The sequence below is a fragment of the Ambystoma mexicanum genome, chromosome 11, assembly GCF_040938575.1.
Source record: "Ambystoma mexicanum isolate Mex_15411 chromosome 11, UKY_AmexF1_1, whole genome shotgun sequence".
Classification (NCBI taxonomy): Eukaryota; Metazoa; Chordata; class Amphibia; order Caudata; family Ambystomatidae; genus Ambystoma; species Ambystoma mexicanum.
The window spans coordinates 304,067,941-304,082,788 of NC_090934.1; positions in this window are offsets into that span (position 1 = coordinate 304,067,941).

The following is a 14,848-nucleotide window of genomic DNA, read 5'->3' on the forward strand; positions in this document are numbered from 1 at the left end:
TTAGGTGATAGTGGCAGTTTGATGGACAGGGATTCGGCAGAGGGAATTTGAGCATCCTGAATGACTCTAATGTCATAGGTGTTTCTGAAGATGAGGGCAAGTCCGCCTCCCTTCACTTGGTTGGTGTTTCTATCGCATTTTATGATAGCATAGTCATTTGGTATAGCAAGGGCCAGAGATGGTCCAGAGGCTGCATTAAGCCAGGCTTCCGTAACTGCGAGGAGATCAAGCTTTTCATGAGTTATGAAGTCAGCGATGTCCAGTGCGTGGGTGGATAGGGACCTAGCATTCAACAAGGCTGCTTTGATGAATGTGTCTTTTGCAGGAGTTTTTTGCGATGGTAGAGATGAGCCATGTATGGTGACGGGGGCTAGCTTGCTGTCGAAATCAGTGGCCAGATTAGCTAGAGTATTGTTACTGTGCCGAAGTTTGTTGCTCTTGTGGGAGTGTGGTTGGGGGGTTTTGAATCGCAATCGTGCTCCTAGTCTGAAGTTTCTAATTGAGATGCTTGGGTGGTAAGAGCATGGTAAGGTTGGGGCGTAGTTGTTAGTGATGTTGTTACAGGATAGGGATGAGCTATTATAAAGCTTCAAGTATGGACGTTGTTTTAGTGGGGTGGTTCTAGAATTGAGTCTGAGGTTTCTATTAGTAATAACGCAAGGTTGATTGGGAGTTGGTCTGGTAGCAAAGTGGCGTATCCAGAGTGCCGGATCATCCAAGTAGGGGTTGGCAGTGTCCATAGTAGTAGTCCACAAGGTGTGGGTAATAGCTAACTAGGTGTGCTAGTGTGTGTGTGTTGGTTAGTATATAGGTAGGGCTGGCCTGTCCAACGTCTAGTGTAAATGTACATTAGGTGGAGGAGTGTGGTCAGGCACCAATACATAGTGGAAGTAAGCTGAGCCAGTGGGCAGGGATGGAGGACTCAGAGTGTGTAGTGAGTACTATATCTGAATGCAAGGCTAGTGGCACAGGCAGTACATAAGTTCAATTGAGAACACGTAGTTCAGGTTAGGAAGACTAGCAGGTGTGATGGCTAACCTTAATTCATTTAAATACAAGAGGTGACAGGAACGTGGCCGTATGTAATATGTAACATCAGGTGACAACAGTTGGCTACCAATACATAGAACGGCACATGAGTTATGTTAGATGTAAATTGGTAGAGAGTGTGATTGCGGCTAAGCATGCAGGCAGCGAGCATATAGGCAATGATGGCAAAGTATTGCAGTAATTAAGCATAGCGCATGGAGACGGTTCAGGCAGTTACTGGCGCTTAGTGGATTAATCTACAGAATGCAGTCAAGTAGATAAAGTGGAGCATGGGTGCCGTGAGTGCTGGGCGAGCAGGGGAGTCGCAAGAACAAACAAAGTCACATGCTTCTATGTCGCCAATGTAATCAACAGTTAACAGAGCGGGCAATTACAGTAGGGTGGATCATCAAGCACAGATACAGCGTGCAGTGAGGCGCGGGTGCACAATAATGGCAATATGAAATTTACGGCGACATAGTCTTATCAAAAGTCATTTGCAGTTCGTTTACTCACGGGCCCCCTGAGCGAGGCTGAGTTTACCGTTGTAATGGGTCAGGAATCCGGCAGGGGGTCTGGGCGAACGGTGAGGAAGGCTAAGGACAGGCGAAGACAGGAATTGGCCTTATTGTCCTGGGCCTTGATGGGAGTGGGCCGGCTTCGCCTACCAGCTGGCGATAGGCTCTAGAAGAAGGCTCAATGGCCAATCAGAGCTTAGAACAGTCCGCTATGCCCAGTTAGGCACTGGGGCTCGTCGAGGTATGGCGGGCGGCCATCTTGGAGGTGCAAAAACCTCATGGTAGCTAATGGTGGCAGTGGCAATCAAGCAGCTATTGGCATCAATATTACAGCATGCAGGCTGTGTGGGTATTCTTGCAGCCTGGCAAATCGGTAGGTGCAATTAGCAGCAGTGAAAAACGATTCTTGCTCGGGGAGAGGTGCTTACCGGAATTCGAGGGCAATTCAGGTTGACTCCAACAAGGGGGACCACTGCTCCTGCAGGGTCCGGGAGCTCCTGCTCCTCTGGTGTGGAAGGGGATCTGTTATAGCAAGTGAAGTTGTGTCTTTTGATGAGGTTGATTAGTGGCATCATATAGATGTTGAAGAGGAGCAGGGATAACGAGGATCCTTGTGGTACTCCACATGTGGTGTTCCGCAGTGCAGGTTTGAATGGTTTTATCCATACTGTTTCTGTTCTTTCAGACAAAAAGGATTTAATCCAGAGCAGCACTTTGTCGGTGATGAGGATGTTATGGCTGACTGTGTTGAAACCTGTGAGAGATTGAGTGGTATCAGTGCTGAGTTTGTGTTGGAGTTTATGATATGATATGATTGGTTATTTATAATGCGCTTAATACTGAGAGGTTTCTAATCTTGAACCTGGGGTTCGAACCTGTGTTGCTCCATGTCGGCTTGCTTCCAAGGTGAGCATGTTTCCGCTGAGCTATCCTCCCGAGACATGGTCTATAGGGCATCTCATATCGAGAGAAGTGCTGTCTCTGTCCCTCTCATGCGTCTGAAGCCAATTGTTGGTGATTTACTACGTGTTCCAGTTCGTAGACATAGGTTTCTATAATAGTTTGGCTGGTGAGGGAATGTTTGAGAGCGGTCTGGAGTTTGAGAGATCTTCCACATGGCCCACTGCAACCTTGAGGAGTGGTTTGATGTATGCAGATTTGTACGCTTGCAGTTCTTTCCCCATTGAGAGCAATAGGTTGAAGAGGCTTAGGTAGCATTCCGATAGTGTACCCTGTGTAAGGATGGATTTATAGATGTCAGGTGGGCAGGGGTCCAATGTGGAGACTACCTTGTTGCTTTTTCTTACCAGACTGAGAAGTTTTTCTCTTGGCATTTTGGCAAAACGGTTCAGCCGGTTCTCTGTTCCTGAGATAGGTAGAGGATGGTGTACAGTTTGGTTGATCTGCTTTGTATGATCCGGTGTGTGTCAGTGACTTTATTCTAAAAATTATCTGCAAGATCATCACATAATTTATGTGAAGGTACTAATGTGTTATTGCATCAAGGGGGATATCTCATCTCATTTATGATGTTGAATAGTTCTTTCTCAGTGTTGGTGGCTTTGGTGATCCGGTCGTCGTAGTATTTCTTGTTGGCTTTAAGAGTTTCCTTTGTGTATGCTCGGATTTGTTTTCGATAGATTATTGTTTTGGCTTGGTCACAATTTTTCCTCTATTCTTGTTCTAGTTTCTGTTTTTTTTTTATTTTGAGGTGGGGCATGAAGCATTTTGTCACTGCTTTCTATCGTGATGGGATGAGGGTTTTTGTTTTCCAGTGAGATGCTGTAAATTGTTTCGGTGATTCCAGGGGAGACACCCGAAATTCGAGAAGCAGTGATTGGAGAGACCCCCAGAAATAGATCAAAGCACCAAAGGAAGAACACCCAGACCTGAGACACCTGGCAAGTGGAAAAAAAAGAATCTGAGACACAGCAGCAATTAAACAACACCGAGACTTGAGACAGTTGGATTAGGTCTGCTTTTTCATCTAAATCAGTTTCATCCAAGGATGCGATTGATGATTTTGTGTATTCTGTTTGTTCTTCTATGTCACTGCTTTAAGCAGTATTCCAGTTTCTTTTCCAGATCGGGGGACATTTTGGGGATGTTTGGGTGTTTTTGATGGTAGCTGGATCACAAATGGTATAATGAGGTGGTTGCTCTGTAGTATTTGTATTGGTGGCTCAGTCGAGATCAGTTTTTTATTGGCGAGGATTGCCTCAAGAGTGTGTCCTGCCGTATGCGTCACTTCTTTCACCATCTGTCGTAGTCTCATTGTCACAAGCTGCGTAGTTAGTGATTTCTGCGAGTTTGCGTTCTCTTCTTGAACCATATGTTGAAGTCCCTGAGTATGATCAGGAGATCGTGTTTAATGGCTTCTATGATGGTGTCTATGAACTTTGTGTTGTAAATTGGTTGTCTATAGATGAGTATGAATGTGAGATTTGTTTGTGGATCCGATGTTACGTGAACGACGAAGGATTCGCAGTTTGGGATGCTCAGCGGCTCTGCTGTTTTTATTTTCAGGTGTTCTTTGTAGGCTACTGCAAGTCCTCCTACTCGTTTTCCATTTCTGTTTATCTGTAAGCATTTGAAGTTGTTTGGTAGACAGCTGTGTAGTGTGACTTTGTAGCTGTCATCTAGCCAGGTTTATGTGATGAATAGGATGTCAATCGCACCGTCGTAGAGTAGATCGCAGATCTCTGTAGCGTGTTTGGACATCAATCTCACATTGATTAGGTTGCAGTGTATTTTATTTTTTATATGTCCTGTTGGGTTCTTGCTTTCATCTTTGTGTGGTCTTGATGGGGAGTTTCCTCATCATTCCCTTGATGTAGGATGTGTTCTGTTGGGTCTGTTTCATCATTGAGTAGATTGGATAGTTTTCGTATTGGATCCATAACTTCTTCTGGCTCCTCTTCTGTATTTAGTTGCCATTGCTGTAGGTGTCGTAAATCTCTCCCAGTCTCACCTGTGATCGGTTTCTCCCTTGTTCAGCCGCAGGACTCTTCCTGTGGATGGTTCGGGTCTTGAATAGGCTCGCCCGAGCCTCGTCAGGTTGCAGGACGCGTTCAGAGTTCCGGGAAGTTTGTGGTTCCAGGGTATCCAGGATTAGCGTAGAACGAGTAAGTAGGGGGGGAAATCCGGGAACAGGATAAGGCAAGGAAGGAAGCAAGAGGATCAAGGAAATCAATGTAGAGAGTAAGCACACGTCGGGTCACTACCGAAGATAGCGTTGAGACGCGCGGACCCGCAGGGGCGTGACCAATTTATAGTACGTGCCACGACGTGAAAGCTAGTGCGTAGCACGGAGCTTGGTACGGCCATGTTGGGAGGAAGAAGGAGTACAAGCCCTTCGTGACAATGACCATGAGGTCCAGAAGGGGCAATTTCGCCGGGTCATGACAGCATGCCCCCTCCGAAGACTGGTTCCTCCAGGCTTGCCTGGGTGAATAAGATGGAATCTTCTGAGCAAACGAGGGGTCTTTAAATTAGAAACTGGTTCCCATGTTCTCTCACTAGGGGGTAGCCTTTCCACTCGACCAGATATTGTAGTCGACCCCTCCTATACCTGGAATCACATATCCTGGACACCTCATATTCCAACTGGTCATCCACAACCACAGGTGTGGGTTTGAAGGGTTTTCGAGTAGAACTAACGTAGGGTTTCAACATGGAAGTATGGAAGACTGGATGTATCCTTTTCCAGGAATCCGTAAGCTTAAGTCGGAAGGAGACAGGATTGATGACCTCCTTTATAGAAAATGGACCATAATAGCGAGGAGCTAATTTGTTTGGTCGTAGATGTCGAGGTAACATTTTCGAGGCTAACCAGACTTCATCGCCAACTGAATAGGAAGGTGATGGTCTTCTCTTAGAGTCCGCATATCTTTTGGTTCGAGTCTGGGCCTGTTCTAACTGATCCTTTGCCTCTTTTTGTAAGTCGATCAGCGTCTGAATCCAAGAGTCAAGGGTAGGTACCGGAGTAGATTCGGGAAGAACTGATGGTAAAACAGACGGGTGATAACCTTGACTGCAATAGAAAGGGCTGATCTTGAGAGCTGAATGATCTGAGTTATTGTAGGAGAATTCGGCTAAGGGTATAAGGAGAGACCAATCGTCTTGAACCTTGGTGGCAAAACAACAAAGATATTGTTCCAGGGTTTGATTTTCTCGTTCTGTTGCCCCATTGGTTTGTGGATGATAGCCTGAAGAAAGGGCACGTTGGATTCCTAGAACACAACAGAGATGTTTCCAGAATTGTGAAATATACTGGGGTCCCCGATCCGAAATAATCTTGGAAGGAAGGCCATGAAGACGAAAAATATGTTCCAGGAAAATTCCAGCAAGTTCTGAGGAAGATGGTAGTTTATACAATGGTGTAAAATGAGCTAGATGAGTGAACAAGTCAATGGTTACCATAATGGTTGTATATCCTCGGGAAGGTGGTAATTCCACAATAAAGTCAGTGGCAATAACTTCCTAGGGTCGGGTTGGCAACGTAGGTTGTAGAAGCAGACCCGCCGGCCTCTGATTATCGTACTTGTTCTGACTACAAATAGCACATGTCTTGATGTATTGAACTACACTGGACTTCATCCCTGGCCACCAGAATTGTCTTTGTATAAGACGGAAGGTGTTGCTTACTCCTCGATGGCCGGAGTGAAGAGTATCATGGCATAGATTCATTACCTTCTGTTGAAGTTCTTTTGTCGGAATGACCACTGAATTGTTCTTGAATAAATATCCTTCCTTGATTGTCAGACGCCAGGGATTCTTCTTCGATATGTCCTTCCAGAGTTCAGATAATTGAGTTTGTGCTCTGATTTCTTCCAGGAGATTGATCGCTTGAGCTACAAAGATTGTGGGTGGAAACATTTTTGGATAGATCTTATCCTCCAAGGGAACATAGTCGGGACGACGAGAAAGGGCATCGGCAATCAAGTTTTGCGAGCCAGGAACATGTGAAATTTGAAATTGATATTGAGCAAAGAAGTAGGCCCATCGAGCTTGTCTACTATTCCTGCACTCCATGGATTGTAGGACCTGAAGATTTCGGGGATCAGTACGGACTTGAACTGGATATTTAGCACCCAGGAGTAAATGTCTCCATTCAGTGAAGGCATGACGAATAGCCAATAACTCCTTCTCCAGAACTGAGTAGTGAGTCTCGCTGGTGGTCAGGGTCCGAGAGAGATAAGCAATGGGATGTTCCAACTTATCATCGGATTCTTGTTTTAAAACTGCTCCTATGGCGTAATTGGAGGCATCAGTTTCCACTAGAAAAGGACGATTTATGTCAGGTTGGGCCAGTATGGGGGCCTGGGTGAATTCTTCTTTCAAGCGTTGGAATGCCTTGTCTTGTGCTATAGACCAGTTAAATGGAACGTCTTTCTTCAGGAGATTAACAATGGGTTGAACAATCTCGGAAAAGGTGGGAATACATTTCCGGTAGAAGTTGGAAAGCCCCAGGAAGGATTGTATTTGCTTAACAGATGTTGGGGTGGGCCAAGCCAGTATGGCCTTCACCTTTGAAGGGTCCATACTAATTCCTTCTGAACTGAGGACAAATCCCAGATAGTGAACTGATGTGACATGAAACAAACATTTTTCTGGTTTGGCTAAGAGTTGATTTTCACTGAGACGTTGAAGTACTGCTTTTACATGTTCTTCATGTTTCAAGGAGTCCTTGGAGAAGATCAATATGTCATCCAAGTAGACGATAACATTGAGAAATAACATGTCAGAGAACACCCTATCCATAAAACGCTGGAAGACTGCGGGAGCATTGGTCAGACCAAAGGGCATGACTAGGTATTCAAACTGACCAATGGGTGTTCTAAAGGCTGTTTTCCATTCGTCTCCTTCTCGGATACGGATCAAATGGTAAGCACCTCGGAGATCCAGTTTCTTGAATATCACTGCACCTCTCACAGCTTCAAGGATATCCGAGATCAGGGGTAGAGGGTATCTGTCTTTCAGGGTGTATTGATTTAGGCCCTGATAGTCCAGGCAAGGTCTGAGCTCTTTAGTATCCTTTTTCGGAACAAAGAACAATGAAGCACCAGCTGGTGATTTTGAAGGTCTTATGGTGCCGTTCTCAAGATTAGTGTCTAGGTATTCCTGGAGGGCTCTCTTTTCGGGTTCTGAAAGGATAAACATCCTGCCAAAAGGAATCACTGCTGAGGGTTCAGTATCTATGGCACAGTCTTCGGGTCTATGTGAAGGTAAGGCTTGAACAATGGCAGTAGAGAACACATCAGCATACCCTTGATAGATCTCTGGAACTTGTACAATATTGGAAACCATGAGTGGTGTCTCTGGACGCCTTGGTAGACTTATAGGAGCTGTGACTGAGGTATCCAGGTTTAAACAATGGTTCATACAGAACTCCGAGCCCAGGAATAAGGATCCGGCCGTCCAGTTAATATATGGATTGTGCCTCTGTAACCAGGGCATGCCCAAACACAATCCTTTCTTGATGATGATTTATGGAAAGATGGATCTCCCTTGTTTGCAGACTTATGGGTCCTGAGGAAAGAGGTCTCCCGTCAATTGCTTCCACTGGCTGTGAAAAACTTCTTGCTTCATATGGAATGGGCAAGAAGGGGCAATTTCGCCGGGTCATGACAGTAGGTCCCCTTGGGATTTGGTGATGATTGGAGTGAAGATGTTGTTTCTCATCGTTCTCCTTTTGCATGATTCTTCTATTTCCTTGTGCAGTCCTGGTATCCTGCTGGTGTGTCTAACATTTCAGGTGGTCATATACTACTCTGGCAAGTGGTCCGTAGTGAGGTATGGTGTTAGGCATAGTTATTTTTTTCTTGTTTTTGAGTTTGTTCTTTTTCCTGTCACACTTGTGGATCTGTGCTCCGTTGCTGTGTTGGTATTTGGTGGTGCGTTAGCCTGGTGTGGTTCAATTTCATTTATCTTAGTTTTCTCTTGCATTGTCCTGTTCTGTGGCGTGGCATATTCTGTTCTCTTTAAGTCTTCTAGTTTTTAGGAGTTTGTTATTGTGTTTGAGGTCGTAGGGGCCCTTGCCCACCTCCAACACTTTTCCGAGTTTTTGTTGGGCTTGTTGTTGTCTTTTTTTGTTTGTTTTAGTTTCCCCTTTTAGATGTGTTTATTTTGATGGTTTCTGTTGTCTGTGGTTATAGTCGGGGGGGGGATTGCATGCGACTCAGTTAGGGTTAGTTGGCTTGCAGATTGGGTTGAGGGAAAAGTCCTAATGGGGAATGGCTGGGAGGTGGTTTCTGAATGCGTGCTTTGGTCGCCTTACCCTTTGGGCTATCTACGTCTGCACTCCTCGGACTATTAGTTTGCCGGCAGTTTACGGCTAACATTCTACTTTTCTGCTAGATACCCCCTATAATCCCTTGATTCAAAGCAAAGCGGTGATGGTGGACCACCTAACATTGGGCCGTACACTGGTGGGAGACCTAGTTCTGGAGCACTTTGACTCAGAGCAAAGCTGTAATGCTAGAAAGAGCCCAGAACTGAACCCAGCAGTGGTGTGGGGGAACTCAGAACTGGATCACAGAGCTAGAGGGAAGGCACCCATAATTCAAGAAACAGTGATTGGAGAGACCCCCCAGAAATGGATCAAAGCAGGCAAGGAAAGGACACCTAGACCTGAGACACCAGACAAGCGGGAAAAAAACACAAATCTGAGACACAGCAGCAATTAAACAACACCCAGACTTGAGACACCCGGCAAGTGGGAAAAAACGCCTACATTTGAGATACAGCAGCCATTAAACAACACCCAGATTTGAGACACCTAGCAAGTGGGAACAAATGCCTAACTTTCAGATACACGCAATTAAACAACACCAAGATTTATTTGAGAAACCTGGCAAGTGGAAGAAATGCTTAATTGGGGGGGTAGGTACATTCTTGATGTCCATTTGAAGCATCCCCTGTTCGTGTACAACCTCAGATCCCCAATTAAGATCTACCGACACTGCCATTTTATGAAGTATGCTTATATCTGTAAAGCGTGCTTCTGCCATGCCTAGCATTTGCCAGATTGGCTCAGCTAGTAGACTGCTGATTGCCACGGCCAAGTAGTTTATTACAGTATTCAATAAATCTCAGAGTAGTGATGACATAAACAAAAGGCACTCAACATTCTGCCTCGTGATGTCGGCCCCTTAAAGCGCTTGGAATCGGATAGGAAAAAGCATACACCTGTTTTTATTGCATAGCATCAGTTTACAGTCTGCCCAGAACGTGTGTGGACTAGGGCATTATGAAGCAGATGGGGGCGCCAGTTATATCACATGACATTTAATTGGCAAGCCTTGTTACAGAACATTAATCTCCAGAGCTTCTAGGCGCTAGCAGTCTATAAGGAGCAGATCCTGGAATGTGTTAGACCCTTTTCCTAATAGCCCGGCATCCCATTGCTCATGCGAGTTTGCCTACTTGCTGCTTGCATCTGCGCCTCTCAGATGTTGAAAGCAGGCGTACTGTGTTCATCCCCAGCCGAGGCCCCCCCTCTGAAGGGCACTTTCTCCCTGCTGGCTCCGTTTGATCCGCCATTGATGCCCTGGGGCAGTGTCTGCACAAAGGGGTCTTAGGGAGCAGAACGCTCGGTGGTCTTACTTCTCAGATACCTTGAAGTGTGAGGGTAGGAGTGGGTGCTGCTGAAAGGCTCGGCTAACGGCAACAAGAAGTCCTCTGTGAAGGAGCTGGGCACCTCTTTTGTGACAGAAATGCTGTTTTGGAAGAAGAAAAAAAACATTGTTTTCCTGTTCCAGCACTTCCTTATAAAATTAAGCTTCGTGGTATGGAGCCTCTCAAACCTGTTTTCATGAATGTGTTCATTGGAAGAAAAATGGCACGGATTGTTACCGAGCCCCTGACATTGATACTAGACACCATCCAGACTTTACTCTCTGGGAACTCCCAGAAGGCAGAGCCCTCAAAACCCAGTTGTTTGCCTAAACCTACTGCGCCACCGCTGAAACTAGGTAATGCCTCTGCAGCCCCAATATGCAACGGAACCCTATCTCTCAGCTATGTAAACACCTATGATGGCTATGACTGAACTTACCTATACTGTATGCTCCTTGCCCACAAGCCACATGTAATTGGTTTCCACAGGCGCCGAATGCCTGAGGGTGTGTGTGTGCTATGCAAATGTAATAAATAAATGCTTGCTTTAGAATGCTGAAAAACTGGTCAAGCAGAAATAAAGGCATCCTTGAAGCGATGGGCAGCATGGAAGAAGTGCTCAGGCAAAATCCAACTAAAGTTAAGAAGATACAGACACTTGAAACAGCGTCCATAAACAAATTGGCTACTAGCCTTCCGACAAACACAAAAAGGCTAAACCAGCTCCCAGAATATATGAAAAAATGTGCCAACAGATCCCTTCCGAACATCTTTTTGAGGGCTTGTCTGAACCTTCTGGCGACCAACGAGATTCTAGGAATTAGAGGCATGTCGACCTCAACTAAATGCTGAGACTGTGAAAAAACGGACCAGGTGGAAACAGTGAGACACTTGCTACTATCCTGTTTGAGCACTAACAAACCTAGAAATACTTATTTTGGCCAACATGTCTCTGCCCTACAGGTTTATGAGGAAGAAGACTGGTGGATTTGTTTGATGAGCGGAGAGAAAACATTGCTGGGGATCGCAGTGGCATCGTTTTTTCAAAACATTGGCCTGTGAAAGGAAATAAGAAAAAGAGAAAACAAGTCGGCAGGAAAAGAGGAGAGCACAAAAGCTCCAAACGAATAAAGACAATAGAGGCACGCAAAGGTAGAGGATGTAAAGCAAACTCAACATGGTTTAATATGTTTTTTCTTTTTCTTTTCTTTTTTTTAAGCATTTGAGAATGGAGCGGGGGACGTTCCCCGCTGGTTGCTGTATTGTAAAAATTGTAAATCAATTGAACCAAGTAATACATTTTTTTTTTAAATGCTTACTTTATTAAAGATGCCCAATACAAAATGTAATACCGCAATTAGAAATGGCTAGACTGGTTGCATAAAAGTGCCAGTCATGCTTCATAATAACACTAGACATGCTTGCTTTACCAAAGATGCCCCATAGAAAATATCATACCACCATAAGAAGTGACTAGGCTGGCTATATTGCAATGTCAGTCTAGCTACATAATAACACTTATGTTTGTTTTATCAAACATACCCAATACAAAATGTCACGCCACAGTAAAAATAATACCACTGATCCTGCTTGCTTTATCTAAAATACGCAATACAAAATGGCACGACTCAGTAAGAAATGGCTAGACTGGTTGCATAAAACAATGACAGATTTGCTTTGTAATAACACTTATCATGTTTGCTTTGCCAAAGATGCCCAATACAAAATGCCATACCACAATAAGAAATGGCTAGACTGGCTGCATTCAGATGCCAGTCTGTCTACATAATAACACTTATCATGCTTGCTTTATCAAAGATGCCCAATATAAAATATCATGCCACAGAAAAAATACCACTGATCATACTTGCTTTATCAAAAATGCCCAACATAAAACGTCATACCACAATACGAAATGGCTAGACTGGCTGCATTAAAATGCCAATTTAGCTACATAATAAGACTTATCATGCTTACTTTATCCACCATGGCCAGTAAATAATTCCATACCTGCTCCATAATAGTGCCTTGCTCTCAGACATAATAACATTAATGATGATTGTGATTATGTGTGATATTGAGGAGCTGGGGGGCAGAGGAGGAAGATGCATGTCAGGACCTGGGGTCCCAGGGTACAGCCATGGTATTTTTTACTGGGCATAAATGCCCAGTAAAAACTGCCATGCCCGCCCCCTAGGCCCTGAGTGACTCAAAGGTACACATTAATTGCATGCATACAAGGTGTTCGTGGGCACAGTCATGATCATTTTTACTAATAAATGGCATCCCTTCCCTCATTGCCCTCGAGGCCTCATATGCACAGATAATCAATGATGTGTACATGTGAGGCGCTGGGGGGACTTAGGCGTCAGGGTTGCCATTGCATGTGAGGCAATGGGAAACGCAGCGGGCTGGGTTGGCATTCTTTACCTGGTATACCCAGTCAAAAATGAAATGCCTGCCCCCTGGGCCCCAGTGCCTCACACATACATGATGAATGTGATTGTGTGTATGCGAGGCACTGGGGGAACAGGGGTCAGGCATGGTATTTTTTATTGTACATCTATCATCGATAGATGCCCAGTAAAGAAATGACACACCTGTCCCCTGGGTCCTGAGCTCCTCACACACGCCCACAATCAATGTGGTTATGTGTGTATGCCGGGCAATGTGGGTTCAAGGGGCAGGCATAGTATTTTTTACTGGCCACCTATCATAGATGTCAGTAAAGAAATACTATGCCTGTCCACTGGGTCCCATGGCGCCAAACACATGCACACAATCAAAGTGATCATGTGTGTGTATGCAAGGCGCTGGGGTGCCCAGTGGGCAGGCGTGGTATTTTTCACTAGACATCTATGATAGACGTCCAGTACAACAATGCCATCCCTGTCCCCTGGGCCCCACAGCACCAAACACAGGCACAAAATCAAAGTGATTATGTGTGTTTGCAAGGTGCTGGGGGCCCCAGGAGGGCAGGTATGGTATTTTCTAGTAGACATCTATCATAGATGTTCAGTATAAAAATACCATCACTGTCCCCCGGCCCCCACAGCACCTCTGAAGGAGATCTCTTTTTGGCCGATTTGGCCGATAGGTAGGGGGATTGTGCAACAAAGGCAATTTTAAAATGCCTTTGTAGTACAAAGCTCCTCCGCCCACTTACCAGAATCAGCTCGGACCAGCACAAACACACACACACACTTACACAACATACACACAGCAAGCACTCTCTCTTTCATTCACGCAAGCATTCATCATGCACTCACTCATGACACAAGCATACACACAACCATATACATATTTAAATAATAAATTAACATACAAACACACACATTTACACAACATGCACAGAGCAAGCATCCTCTCATTCACACCAACGTCCATCATCAAACATTCACCTAACAACACAAGCATGCATGCATCCATACACATAATTTAAATTTAAAAATTCATGAACATAAACAAACTTACCTTCTGCCTCGAGTCTTTCCTCTTCAGCACTCCAGCCAAGCTAGCATGAACAGGAATCAGGAAGCTTCCTGGTTTCTGCACATGTGTGCAGGGGCCTGAGCGTGGATAATGAGACACCCCACTCCAGCCTGCTCTGTCTGTATGTGCGAGGTGGCACAGGAGTGCCTCCTTACACATACAGAGATTTGAAACAGCGTCCATAAACAAATTGGCTACTAGCCTTCCGACAAACACAAAAAGGCTAAACCAGCTCCCAGAATATATGAAAAAATGTGTCAACAGATCCCTTCCGAACATCTTTTTGAGGGCTTGTCTGAACCTTCTGGCGACCAACGAGATTCTAGGAATTAGAGGCATGTCAACCTCAACTAAATGCTGAGACTGTGAAAAAACAGACCAGGTGGAAACAGTGAGACACTTGCTACTATCCTGTTTGAGCACTAACAAACCTAGAAATACTTATTTTGGCCAACATGTCTCTGCCCTACAGGTTTATGAGGAAGAAGACTGGTGGATTTGTTTGATGAGCGGAGAGAAAACATTGCTGGGGATCGCAGTGGCATCGTTTTTTCAAAACATTGGCCTGTGAAAGGAAATAAGAAAAAGAGAAAACAAGTCGGCAGGAAAAGAGGAGAGCACAAAAGCTCCAAACGAATAAAGACAATAGAGGCACGCAAAGGTACAGGATGTAAAGCAAACTCAACATGGTTTAATATGTTTTTTCTTTTTTTTAAGCATTTGAGAATGGAGCGGGGGACGTTCCCCGCTGGTTGCTGTATTGTAAAAATTGTAAATCAATTGAACCAAGTTATACATTTTTTTTTTAAATGCTTACTTTATTAAAGATGCCCAATACAAAATGTAATACCGCAATTAGAAATGGCTAGACTGGTTGCATAAAAGTGCCAGTCATGCTTCATAATAACACTAGACATGCTTGCTTTACCAAAGATGCCCCATAGAAAATATCATACCACCATAAGAAGTGAATAGGCTGGCTATATTGCAATGTCAGTCTAGCTACATAATAACACTTATGTTTGTTTTATCAAAGATACCCAATACAAAATGTCACGCCACAGTAAAAATAATACCACTGATCCTGCTTGCTTTATCTAAAATATGCAATACAAAATGGCTCGACTCAGTAAGAAATGGCTAGACTGGTTGCATAAAACAATGACAGATTTGCTTTGTAATAACACTTA